Source organism: Tursiops truncatus, chromosome 6, assembly GCF_011762595.2.
Source record: "Tursiops truncatus isolate mTurTru1 chromosome 6, mTurTru1.mat.Y, whole genome shotgun sequence".
NCBI lineage: Eukaryota > Metazoa > Chordata > Mammalia > Artiodactyla > Delphinidae > Tursiops > Tursiops truncatus.
In genome coordinates this window covers 57737664-57750698 of record NC_047039.1, presented here as the reverse complement: position 1 = coordinate 57750698, position 13035 = coordinate 57737664, and positions in this window count along the sequence as shown.

Genomic DNA, 13035 nt, shown 5'->3' with positions numbered 1-13035 from the left:
GAGAAAGGAGAACAGAGGTGGAGGAATCACACTTCCTGCCTTCAGACTATATTAGAAAGCTATGGTAATGAAAACAGTATAGTATTGGCATAAAAACAGACATATAGAATAATGGAACAGGATCAAGAGGTCAGAAATAAACCCATGCGTATGTAGTCAATAAATTTTAAACAAAGGAGACAAGAATATACAAAGAGGAAAGGATAGTCTCTTCAATAAATGGTGCTGGGTCATATGCAAAAGAATGGAACTAGAGTCCTACCTTACATCATACACAAAAATCAATTCAGCTTGAATCTTGAACATCAGACTTGAAACCATAAATTCCTAGAAGAAAACCTAGCGGGGGAAAGCTCCTTGACATTGGTCTTAACGATTATGCTTTGGGTTTTGATACTCAAATACCCAAAGCAAAGGCAACAGAAGCAAAATAAATAAGAGAGGCTGCATCAAATTAAAAAGCTTCTGCCCAGCAAACAATCAAAAGTATAAAATGGTAACCTAATTTGCAAATTAGCCATATGATAAGGGGTTAATATCCAAAATGTATAAGGAACTCATACAACTCAATAGCAAATAAATAAATAAATAAATCGATAGGTAGGCAGATAACCCAATTAAAAAATGGGCAAAGGACCTGAATAAACATTTTACCAAAGAAGACACACAAAAGCCCAACAGATTGAAAAGGTACTCAACATCACTAGTTATCAGGAGATTGCAAATCAAAGCCACAATGACTTATTTCACTTAATATAACATAGAAGACCCTCCCCCCCCCAAAAAAAACACAATGTCACCTCACACCTGTTAGGATGACTATTCTCAAAAAAGGCAAGAGATAACAAATGCTGAGGAGGATGTGGAGAAAATGGAACCCTTTGACACTGTTGGTGGGAATGTAAACTGATACCCATTATGAAAAACAGTATGGAGGTTCCAGAGGAAATTAAAAATAGATTTACCCCTTTAGAGATTGTAAATAAATAAATTTTAAAAATATAGAGTTACTATATGACCCAGCAATGCCATTTTTTGGTATATATTCAAAGGAAACAAAACCATTATCTAAAAGAGATATGTGTACTCCCATGTTCATTGCAGCATCATTCACGATAGCCAAGTTATAGAACCAATCTACGTGTCGTTGATGGATGAATGGATCAATAAATTGTTATATATACATATAAAATTCAGCCTTAAAAAAGAAAGAAATCCTGCCATTTGTAACTACATGGATGAATCTGGAGGGCACTAAGCTAAGTGAAATAAGCCTGACAGAAAAAGACAAATACTTCATACTGCATTGTATCTCTTATATGTGCAATCTGAAAAAAAAAAAAAAGAGAGAGTAAGAAAGTTGAACTCAGTGAAACAGAGAGTAGAAAAGTGGTTGCCAGGGGATAGGGGGTGGGGGAAATAGGGAGAGACTGGTAAAAGTGTACAAACTTTCACATATTTCTGCTTTAATGTTTATTTTTCCTTCCTTCTGCTAACTTTGGGCTTAATTTATTTTTCTTGTTCCTTAAGGTATAAAGTTAGGTTGTTTGAGATCTTTCTATTTTCTTAATGTATGCCTTCATTGTTATGAACTTTCCTCTTAGAACTACTTTTTCTGCATCCTATAAGTTGTAGTCTGTTGTTTTTCCATTTTTGTTCATTCTAAGATACTTTTTAATTTCCTTATCCTTTCTTCTTTGATGCATTGGTTGTTCAGGTGTGTATTGTTTAATTTCCATGTATTTGTAAATTTTCTAGTTTTCTTTTTTTATTGATTTCTAGTTTCATACCATTGTGGTCCAAAAACATACTCTTTATGATTTAAGTCTTCTTAAATATGCTAAGACTTACTTTGTGTCCTGATATATAATCTACCTAGAAAATATTTAATGTGCACTTGAGATAAATGTGTATTCTGCTGTTATGGATGGGGTGTTCTCTATATCTCTGTTAGGCTTATTTGCTCTATAATGTTGTTCAAATCCACTGTTTCCATCCTTATTTTCTGTCTGGATGATCTGTCCATTATTGAGAGTGAAACAATTGTAGCTTGGTACCAACTTTAGTAGTTGATATTACAGATCCTAACTATTATTATATATCTGTATACTTCTTTTAGTTCAGTTAGTATTTGCTCAATATATTTAGGTGCTTTGATGTTTGGTGTATAAATATTTGATAGAACTATCTTCTTGATGGATTGACCTCTTTATCATTATATACTGACTTTCTTTTTCATTTTTTGTACCATTTTTAGTCTTTTTCTGATATGAGTTCTAGCTATCCCAGCTTTTTGTTGTTGTTGTTACTGTTGCTTAAAATATCTTTTTCCATCCTTTCATTCTCAGTCTATGTGTGTTTTTAAAGCTAAAGTGACTCTCTGGTAGACAGCATATTATTTAATCTTTTTTTTTATACATTCAGCTATTCTGTATCTTTTGACTAGAGAACTTTATCCATTTACATTTAAAGTAAATGTAAAAGAAGCCAATCTGAAAAAGTTAAATAAACACTATATGTTTTTTACTGTATGACATCTGAAAAAGGCAAAAGACCAGTGTTTGGCAGGGGTTGGGTGAAGGGAGGGATGAATAGGTAGAGCACAGAGGATTTTTAGGATAGTAAAAAATACTCTGTATGAGACGATAATGATGAATACATGTCATTGTACATTTGTCCAAAGCCCTAGAATGTACAGCACCAAGAGTGAACTGTAATGTAAACTGTGGACTTTGGATGATTATTGATGTGTCAGTATAGGTTCATTAATTGTAAAAAAAATGTATATCACTCTGGTTGGGAATGTTGATAATAAAGGAGGCTATGCATGTGTGAAGGCAGGGTATATACGAGAAATCTCTGTACCTACCTGTTAGTTTTGCTCTGAACCTTAAACTGCACTATAAAGTCAAAATTAAAAAAAAAAAAAAAATCATAGGTGCTCTTTGTAGAATGGTTAGAAGACACAAATTATATAGAAAGTATAAAGACAAACTGTATAAAGAAATGACCATTACCATTATTTTATTGTGTTGTCTTCCCTACTTTTTTTTTTAATGCTCCTTGTGGACTTTGAAGTAAGATATGCATGATTTGAATACTAACCCAAATACTACTATCTGTGGATCTTGGGTGACTTGTTGAACTTCCCTGAGCCTCTTTTTCCTCCTCTGTAAAATGAAAATACTACTCAGCAATCTAAATTTTATCACACATGTTTATCATCAATTAAATCACCAATTAGATTAGGCCAACTCCTATTTGTGTTTAAAGACTCCACTTAAATGTAACTTACCCCAGGAAGCTGTATTTGAAAAGACTCAGTGACACACATATGATTAATATATGAACAGACAGTGAAGCAACCAGAGCCCCTAACATGGTGCTTGACTCATGCCTGTGTTTGATACATGGAAATTACTACTCTTATTATTATTTCAAGATTATATTGCATATACAATTTTACGTCTTGCCTTATTTTTATTTAAATGCTCCAAAGTGAGTATTTCCCCATCTTATTATGAAGTGAAACAAATTAAAGAATTTTAAAAAGAAAAATGAAGTATAAATGGAGATTTTTTTCTCCATTTTTGAAACCTGGTTTCAGAATTTTAATATGGAGTCACTCTCTCAGTGTTTGAGAACATCATTCTTAGACTTGGAGAACCTAAAAATAAAGAACCTCTAATTGGAAGGCATCATAGGTCTTCATTAGTCTAACTCACTCCCATTGAGAAATCCTTTGGGTAGTGTTATTAACAAATGATCACTTGGGCCAGATATGGCTGCTTCCAGTGACAGGGACCTCACTACTAGCTATTTTTGCTAGAGGAACTATGCTCTCTTTTGTACTTTTGAAAGGACTAGAGCTGTGTGGGATTCCAATGTAAACTGACAATAAAAGAGACGAATTACCATAACTGGCTGTTTCAGTTATGAAGATTAAATAGCCTTTTATTGCAGATGTTTACCAAGGAAAATGCTCCCCAGTGGAAGACTAAGCAGTTAAGATAGATTTGATGAGGGTTTTAATTGCTGTTATGTAAGTGGTAATGGAAAGGTTTTATTAAATGTCACACAAGAGTCAATCGATAGTTTAAAAGAGAAAAGCTTCTCTCTAATATAGACCTCAGGCTTTTCCAACAGTAGTTTGTCAGCAGGGGCAGTTCTATCAGCAACCACAAATATTTATCAAGTACCCAGTATGCACATGGCAATATCATAAATGTGTCGGGGACTGTTGGGGATTAGAAAAAATAAGCCCATGCTGCAGAGGATCTAATGATTTGAAGCAAGCAAATAGCTACCATGGAAACCAAAATAAATATAGATATATGCATTTGTATAGACATATATATGCATTCTACTAAAGAGCAATTCAATATACAACATCAAGAGTCAGAATAAGAGATACACTAAAATTGAATATTTATAAAAATAGCGTTTTCTTTTCAAAATAGTTTAACACAAAGATTTTTGTTCCTTTATTTGTTTTCCTAGTATTACAATGGAAAAAGCATTCGGCTGGAAGACAGAACACTTGGGTTCTAGTCATCACTACCTACCTATAACTAGGGCACTTCTTTAATTTCTCTGGGTCTGAGTGTTCATCTGTAAAATGCAGCTTTGGATAAAGTTCTGAGGACTTTTTGCTAGCTCTAAGATTCATCGATTCTATGAAGGTCTAAGCAACCTAAGTATAGGCATATAATAATTTGTGTTATAAAATTATTTTACACAACTTTTAGTACTCCATTCATTGCATAAAGTACATGCATGCTAAGATGAGAATTCTGTTTCTCACAAAATGCATATATTTTAAAACTAAAATAGAAACTTGATCAGTAGATCATAGTTGGTATTTCCCAGATCCCCAAACTTCTGCAAGATTATCTAAAACAATTTTTATCAAATTCAGCATACTGTCAAACCTGTCTCTTTCTATCGGTGTCACACTCTCCTAACTACTCAGTGAGCTATGTTGATAAGTAAAAAGCACATTTGCTTTTGAAAAAGAGCTAATCCTTCTGAAAATGGGTGATGGTAGAACATGAATCATTCTGTGCCATTTTGTAGTTTTTGTGTGATCTATCACAAGTGAATCAGAAACTTGACCTCTGTAAAGAAGTGGCTGACTTTGAGAGGTTATTGGATTTAGAGTGGGAATGCCTGCATTCAAGTCCCAACTCTACCATTCTTTAGATCTGTGGCCTTAAGAACATTGTTTCCCTCTCTGTGTCTCTTTACCCAATTTAAAGGACATGGGTCTTTGTATTGGGCTGGCCAAAAAGTTCGTTCGGGTTTTTCCGTAACATCTTTCGGAAAACCCGAATGAACTTTTGGGCCAACCCAATATTTAAAGTGAGATAATCTACAGATGTCTATACTACAAGTAATCATACCTTTGGAGGACTTTTGTGATTTTAGACATTTCAGATTTTTTTCTAGGATCAAAAGGATTTGTTGAGCTGTTATTCCATGCTAGGCATTATGCTAGTCAATTTCACTAAGAACCTCTCATTTAATCCAGAAGAGCTGCAACCAGATTAAAGATTGAACTGATATAAAATAATTTATGAGGATTTGGTGAAAGTGAAAGTGATGGTTAGTGGGTTACTGCTCTTGAGGAGGAACCTGCTATAGCTTCCCACTTTCAGTATTTGCCATGGATAACAGCTTTGGAAACGAAAAAATGCTGTGCATGGATTAACTCAGTTTAGTTGCTAGGAATACAGTAAAGTGTCACTGCATTTTCAACCCATTCTCTCTAGCCCCCAAGATCTAGCATGATCTAAAAGCCACCTACCAGCAGCTATGTTTATACAGGTTAGAGGGCTGTGTTAGAGTCATTTTCAATGGAATGGATGTCAGAGCCAGCAGGAAATGCACAAAGTAAGTAAAGAATAGCCTGAAATGTGCTTCTGGATCAATTATTTAACAAACGCAGTTTACTTCCTCTTCAGAGTATAATAAACATGGTAATTCTTTTCTGAAAGATGACTATAAATGAAGGGAAAATTATGAATATGCCTACTATGTGCCAGGCACTTAATTAGAAACAAAGCAATTTATATACAGTATTTAATTCTGTCCCCTCAGCAATCCTAAGAAGTGGTTATTCCTAATGTTTCATTCACAGGTGAAGGAACTAAGGCTTAGGAAAATAAGTCACACAGCTGAAATAGTGGGATTTAAACCTATGCCTCCATTGTAATACCAAACCCAAGACTATTTCTGGGCATGCTTTCAGGTTCCCAGTAGATGGATGACTTCTCATCTATCCACTGGCTCACTATCATTTCGGTTCTACTCTATGAGTAGGAAAGGAGTTCCTGTAAAGGGACTCTGCAATGTTCTCATCTCCAGTGTATTGCTTTCTGTAAACACACGTTTAGAATTTCATTGGAATTTGGCTTAAAGCTGGTTTCCTCTGTTAAAAATTTCCCCAAGAAGGACCAACAATCTGTTATCAGCCTCAGGATGTGTGGTACATTAGATCATGGTTCCCCTTTTCTTCATGCCCTCCCTGTAGAATTGTATATCCATACCCTTTGCCATGTGACCTTGAAGTTCTTCCCTTTAAAAGTAGAGTTTCTTTCCATTAGCTTGATGTCAAGTTTGGCCGTGAAACTTTCTTTGACCAATGGAATGTGGAAGAAGTGACAGTGTGCCAGTTCTAGGCCAAGACCATCAAAAGCATGGAATATTACCACATGTCCTGTTGTACTCCTGCCTGTCACCACAAGGAGAACATGCCTGGGTTTCTACTGGTCCAAAGAGGATGAGAGAAATGTGGAGCAGACCTGAGCCCAAACTGCAGCCTAAAGCAGAGCTGCCTGTAGACCCAGAATAAATGGTTTTTAATGGAAGCCACTGAGATTTGGGATGTAATATAGCATTATCATCACAATAGTTAAATAGTAATGTGAATGAATGAATTGGGTTCTGTTTAAAGGAAAGTTTTGGTAGGAAAGAGAGTAAAGAGAGCAGGATGCTGGCTGTCTTCTGGTAAAGGAAGTGAAGAAAAAGTCAGAGAAGATGATTAGTGTAGGAAAAAGCAGAAGAAGAAGGCCCCCAAAATGGCAAAATGCGTATCAGGTCTTTGGAGACTGGTGGGTCAGAGAGCAGGGACCTATTGTGTGACTTGGTGCTTCCTTGAGACCTTTATGACAAAGGATGAACGTCCTCTGGTATAAAGACAATTGGGAGTGACAGAGGCATTGAAATACGTCGGCAAACTCTCGAACTGGTAACTCACACTTCATGTTCAGAGGCAAAAAGAATTTAATAGATTAGAGAACCTCCACATTTAATCTCCTGCTCTCTAGCTAAAATTATGGTGCTGTAGGGTAAAGCAGGATGTCTGAAAATTATCTGTGGCAAGTTTTGTGTTTAAAGAGAAGGTTCCAAATGAGGGGGGAATAGTGTGTTTTTTTCCTTCTGAAATGACTTTATTTCTGTAGTGCTCTAATAAGCATGCTTTCCTTGATGGGCTGATGGCTGGCTGCATTATGCGTGTTTGTTTCTCTACTGCTCTTCAGAGCTACAATAGCACTTCAGATAATGGCTGTGGTGTAATTGCCATTACACAGATGTTATTTGGTCAGATGCCACTCATCTCTCTGGCTCCTAAACATCTGATCTCCATAGCATCCCACATTGTCATTCAGGTGGGAAGAAGCAGAATTTCTGAAGCTCATTTCTTTTTCCAAAACCTGCTTCTTAAAAAAATGACAGTAAGTGCTGCCTTCCTTGGGAAGAAAAAAACAAACTCTCTGGAGAGAAACATAATATTCCATTTGCAGAGGACTGACTAAATTAATCTTCTGTTATCTACATGAAGAACTACCAGGCCACCATAAAATATGATAATGTTTATCTATATTTACTGATTTGAAAATATATACATTTCCAATTGATTAGTTTAAAAAGCTCATTGATAAACAGCATATGTAGTATGATTTTTATTATACAATAATGTGTGTGTAATTATGGGTAGAAAAGAATATAAATTAATAATATTCAAAGCCAACAGCCTTAAAGGGGCCAAGATTTTATTAGTGGTTACACCTGAGTGATAGGATTTTATAAGATTTAAACTTGTATCTTATACTTTTTCCAACCTTCTTTTTGCAATGAGTACTGCTTTCTGTAATCAAAGAAATAAATGTTTTACTTTCAAAAAAATAAATGAAGGGCATGTCTGTAACTTTTTATGAAATGTCATAAGTATTTTACCTTACTCAAAATAATGTAAAGCTGCTCTTTTCCTTCACATATGACTAGAGTAGAGGTAAGTTATTATAAATGGACTAGGATGATTTGTAGAACTTTGGAAAGGCCACTAGACACCTGCTACTTAAGCATGATAGACACTGTAAAATATGCTTTGTTGGGTTACATTTAAATACCTTTCCTTGCAAAGGTGAAAGTACAGTTAATCATTCATTCAACAAATATATATTCAACATCTAGAGCAAGGTACTGTTCTTTGTACTGGAGGAATAATAACCCTCTATATTTGCTTTCTAATATTCATCCTATGCGTTATCATTTATTGTCCTCATGGTATGAGGTGAACCAGGCCAATGTATGATCACTTTTCAGATGAATGAACCAAAGCTCAGATAGTGAAATGACTTGTGTACGTCAGCAGGGCACCACCTCTCTCCAGATTTAGCTGCCTTATCGCTGGTCTCTCAGTCCAGTGTTCTTGGCACTCCAAACTTCATCAAAGCAATGGGAGTCTCTTTTATTTTTGTATTATTTTCCTACCTAACTGTAGTTGCCTTTTGAACTCAGCTTTCCACTTAAGGGATGTTGCTGTCTAAACAACTGGGAACAGTCACCTGGAATTGGATTCGCTTTTCAGATGGATTACACTGGCAAAATCTGACTGGTCATTAATATTTTATGAATGAGTTTATAAGAGTGTCTTGACAGCAAGCTGAGAGGAGGTAAAGGAAGAGGGCAGAAAGCAGGACACCAGGATGGCAGATAGGAGCAGTAATCTCCTGGAAGCCAATGGCAGCATGGGTGACTTGGATTCTGAAGTAACCACGTTTGTTGATTCTCCGTCATCCAGTCCATCCCAGAGATTAGTGTAAACTGGTCCATGCAATCCCTTTCCCTTACCTAGTAATTTGTTTAGGAAGTAACAAGCAACCCAATTCTGGCAAGTAAGACATGAGAGAAAAATCTATTTGGAGCCTCATCTATCAAGTAGACACAAAGAAGTTTCCCTAATTCTTCCTCTCAATGTTTCTGTGAAGGACGGTAAAACATGGAACTGCTGCAGCCGTTTTATGGCCAAGAGAAACTAACTTGAGGTCATAGTTCATGGAAGGAATTTGGTGATGGCCTGGATGAGCCACTGAATCAGAAAGCCTTGAACTCTGAGTTGTTGACATCCTGTTATATGAGATAACTCATTTCCTCATAGCTGAAGCCCATCACACTTATGGTGTTCTGATATTTGCTGCTGAAACTTTCAAACTGATGTAGTTTCCTAGGAGAGGAAAGTGGAGTTATAAGAGGGCAAAGTAGGAAGGCCCTGATAATAAAAACTCTTATTTCAATTTTTCCCAGAAATGGTCCTTCATGGCAATACATTGCAACATAGAACAGTGTAGATTAGAACTTCTCAATGTAGAGTCTCTAGGGAAGTTTGTTAAGATTCAGATTCAGATTCAGTAACTAGCTTCCAAGTGATACTGGTGTTGCTGGTCTAGAGCAAGATTGTAGAGAGCAAAGAATTGGATGTGGAAACCATACATATTGATTTAAGCTCTAAAAACCTTCTCATCATATGAAGGTAGTAACTCATAAATTTTAAATCACTGTATAAGACCTATTAGTGATGATGATGATGATGATGATGATTATGATTAGGGTGATGATGATGCCAATGATGAAAACGGTCACTGCATCTGCATAAAGATGATGGGTATACTGAGGTGAATTAGAACATGGAATCTGGAATTAGCGAAATAGGACCAAATCCTGGCTGTACCTCTTATTAACTGGATGACCTCAGATAAATTACTTAACATCTTCCAGTTTCCTTATTAGCAATATGGATGTGTTAATGATACCAACCTAATAGAGGTATTCTGGAGATGGAATGAGGTAATAAATACACACGGTGCTTAGAGGTACCTGGTAAATAGTCAGTGTTCTACTAATAGCAGCAGCAGCAGCAGCAGCAGCAGTAGTAGTAATATCTTGTGCATAAAGTTTCCCTTTGATTATCTTACTTCTGTTGTGACCAAACTCCTCTATGCATTGAAACTTTTGTTTGAATGTTCTCTACTGTTTCTCCTAAAATGAAACTTGGTTTCACCCTAGTAATCCCACTTCTGTTCACTGATCCTTGATAGCCAGCATGGAAAACGGCATAACCCGAGTCTTACTATAAGCTGGTTAAGGCCACATGTAAAATCTAGAAGAGTATAAAAACAGTCCTTGTTTGGGGATAACATTGGCTCAGTTCCCCTCTGGAACTACAGAAGGGAGGAGATTCTGACCCACCCAGCACTCTGCATGACAATTCTGTAGACAGCAGAAAAACTATACCCGTTGGGACTTTTCCTATCATCTCTTCCCCTTTTTCTGTTCCCATTGTTTTCCTCATCTTCTCTCCTCTACAAATGAAATACCAGAACTTAGCGCTTCCAAACCTGACTTCCTTATCTATCACTTTGCTCACCTCACACCTCTTGAGGTTTTTCCTAATCCCCCCCCAAGCATCAGGTTCCTTCTGGCTTTTTTGGATCCTCAAATGCCCTCTAACTCAGCTATTTCAATACTACTCTCTCGGTTGCTTTAGGACTTCCTACTCCCTTGCTCTTCAGTAATGCTCCTCTGTCAATCCCTAACCTGGGCCACAACCATAATTCTGTTTCTCTACTCTTAAGTTCTGAGCTTCACTGGAGAAACTTAAATAACAACCAAACCAAGACACTGATTAGAATCAGTATCAAATGGACCCTTGTCAATTCCCTGTCACATTCCCCACACTAGCTGTTTCAAACATTTTCCCACATTTTTCAGGCCTCTGACATGATTCCTTTTTCTTAGAGCAGTGTTTCTTTAATATTAATGTACGAATGCATCTCCTGGGAACCTTGTTAAAATGAAATGTCAACAATTGATGCTGAAATTGGTTTAGAAACTAGTCTTTTGAGTAGGAATGTCTTAGTTTTCATCCCCTTATGCTTTCTCTGGAACTTTGGTCCAAAAACTATTTTCCTTTTGTCTTACATCTTCAATTTCTTCTTCACAGTCTCCCTCCCCTAGACCCACAAGCATAGTCAAGTCTAGCAAATATAAGCTTTTATTAACTCCACTGTTCCTTAAAGTAGCATTTCTCAAAATGTGTTCTATGGAACAATAATTTTTCATTAGTATTTTGTAGTATTCCATGCAAAAAAGTGGATTCTATGTCAAATACATTTGGAAATGTTAGATAAAACATAGTGCAAAGATTTCTTTAGACAGTGTTTTCTACATGTAATTCCTTAAGCACCAACTCTGGAATTAGTTTAGTAAATATGATTCTAGAACTCTGACTTACTTCACTCAGTATGACAATCTCTAGGTCCATCCATTTGGCTGCAAATGGCATTCTTTCTTTCTTTTTTACAGCTGAGTAGTATTCCATTGTGTATATGTACCACATCTTCTTTACCCACTCCTCTGTCGATGGACATTTAGGTTGCTTCCACGTCTTGGCTGTTGTAAATAGTGCTGCATTGAACATTGGGGTGCAGGTATCTTTTTGAATTACAGTTTTCTCCAGATATATGCTTAGGAGTGGGATTGCCCTCCTATGCCCTCCATATGGTAGCCCTATGTTTAGTTTTTTAAGGAACCTCCATACTGTTCTGCATAATGGTTATACCAACTTACATTCCCACCAACAGTATAGGAGGGTTCCCTTTTCTCTACACCCTCTGCAGCATTTATTGTTTGTAGGTTTTTGATGATGGCTATTCTCACTGGTGTGAGGTGATACCTCATTATAGTTTCGATTTGCATTTCTCTAATAATTAGTAATGTTGAACATCTTTTCATGTGCTTTTTGGCCATCTGTATGTCGTCTTTGGAGAAATGTCTATTTAGATCTTCTACCCATTTTTTGATTGGGCTGTTTCTTTTTTTGATATTGAGCTGCATGAGCTGTTTGTATATTTTGGAGATTAATCCCTTGTCAGTCATATGGTATTACTTACATGTGGAATCTAAAAAAAATGGTACAAGTGAACTTATTTACAAAACAGAAATAGAGTTACAGATGGAGAAAACAGACTTGTGATTACCAGCGGGAAAGTGGGGGGCGAGGGATAAATTGGGAGATTGGGATTGACATATACACACTACTATATATAAAATGGATAACTAATAAGAACCTACTGTATAGCACAGGGGACTCTCCCCAATGCTGTGTAATGACCTATATGGGAATAGAATCTAAAAAAGAGTGGATATATGTATATTTATATCTGATTCACTTTGCTGTACAGCAGAAACTAACACAACATTGTAAATCAACTATACTCCCATAAAACTTAAAAAAAAAAAAAGAGGAGTGTAAAAAATACTACTCTAGAACTACCATCTCAATTGACCTTTCTTTTCAAGGCACAACTTCTCCAAACCATAGTGTACATAGATTGCCTCAAGTCCATCAGCACCTACTGAGTCAGGAAGCCCTTGCTCGTCAGCTTTTGCTCACTCTTCAAATGAAACTGTTCCTTCAAATAAAATGATCACATTCCCTTTTACTAACCAATTTTTTTAAATTACATATTCCTGTATGTAACACAGACATATAGGGGAAAGTAAGAAAGTAAAAATTATCCATAATCTCAATACCCATATATAACCATGATTAACATTGTTTTACATATCCTTCCAACCTTCTGTCCACATATGTATGTTAACGAATATACACACATACCGTATGCTTATATATGTACATAATATATGTGTATATATATATATATGTTCATACACTATGTACAAATATTTGTA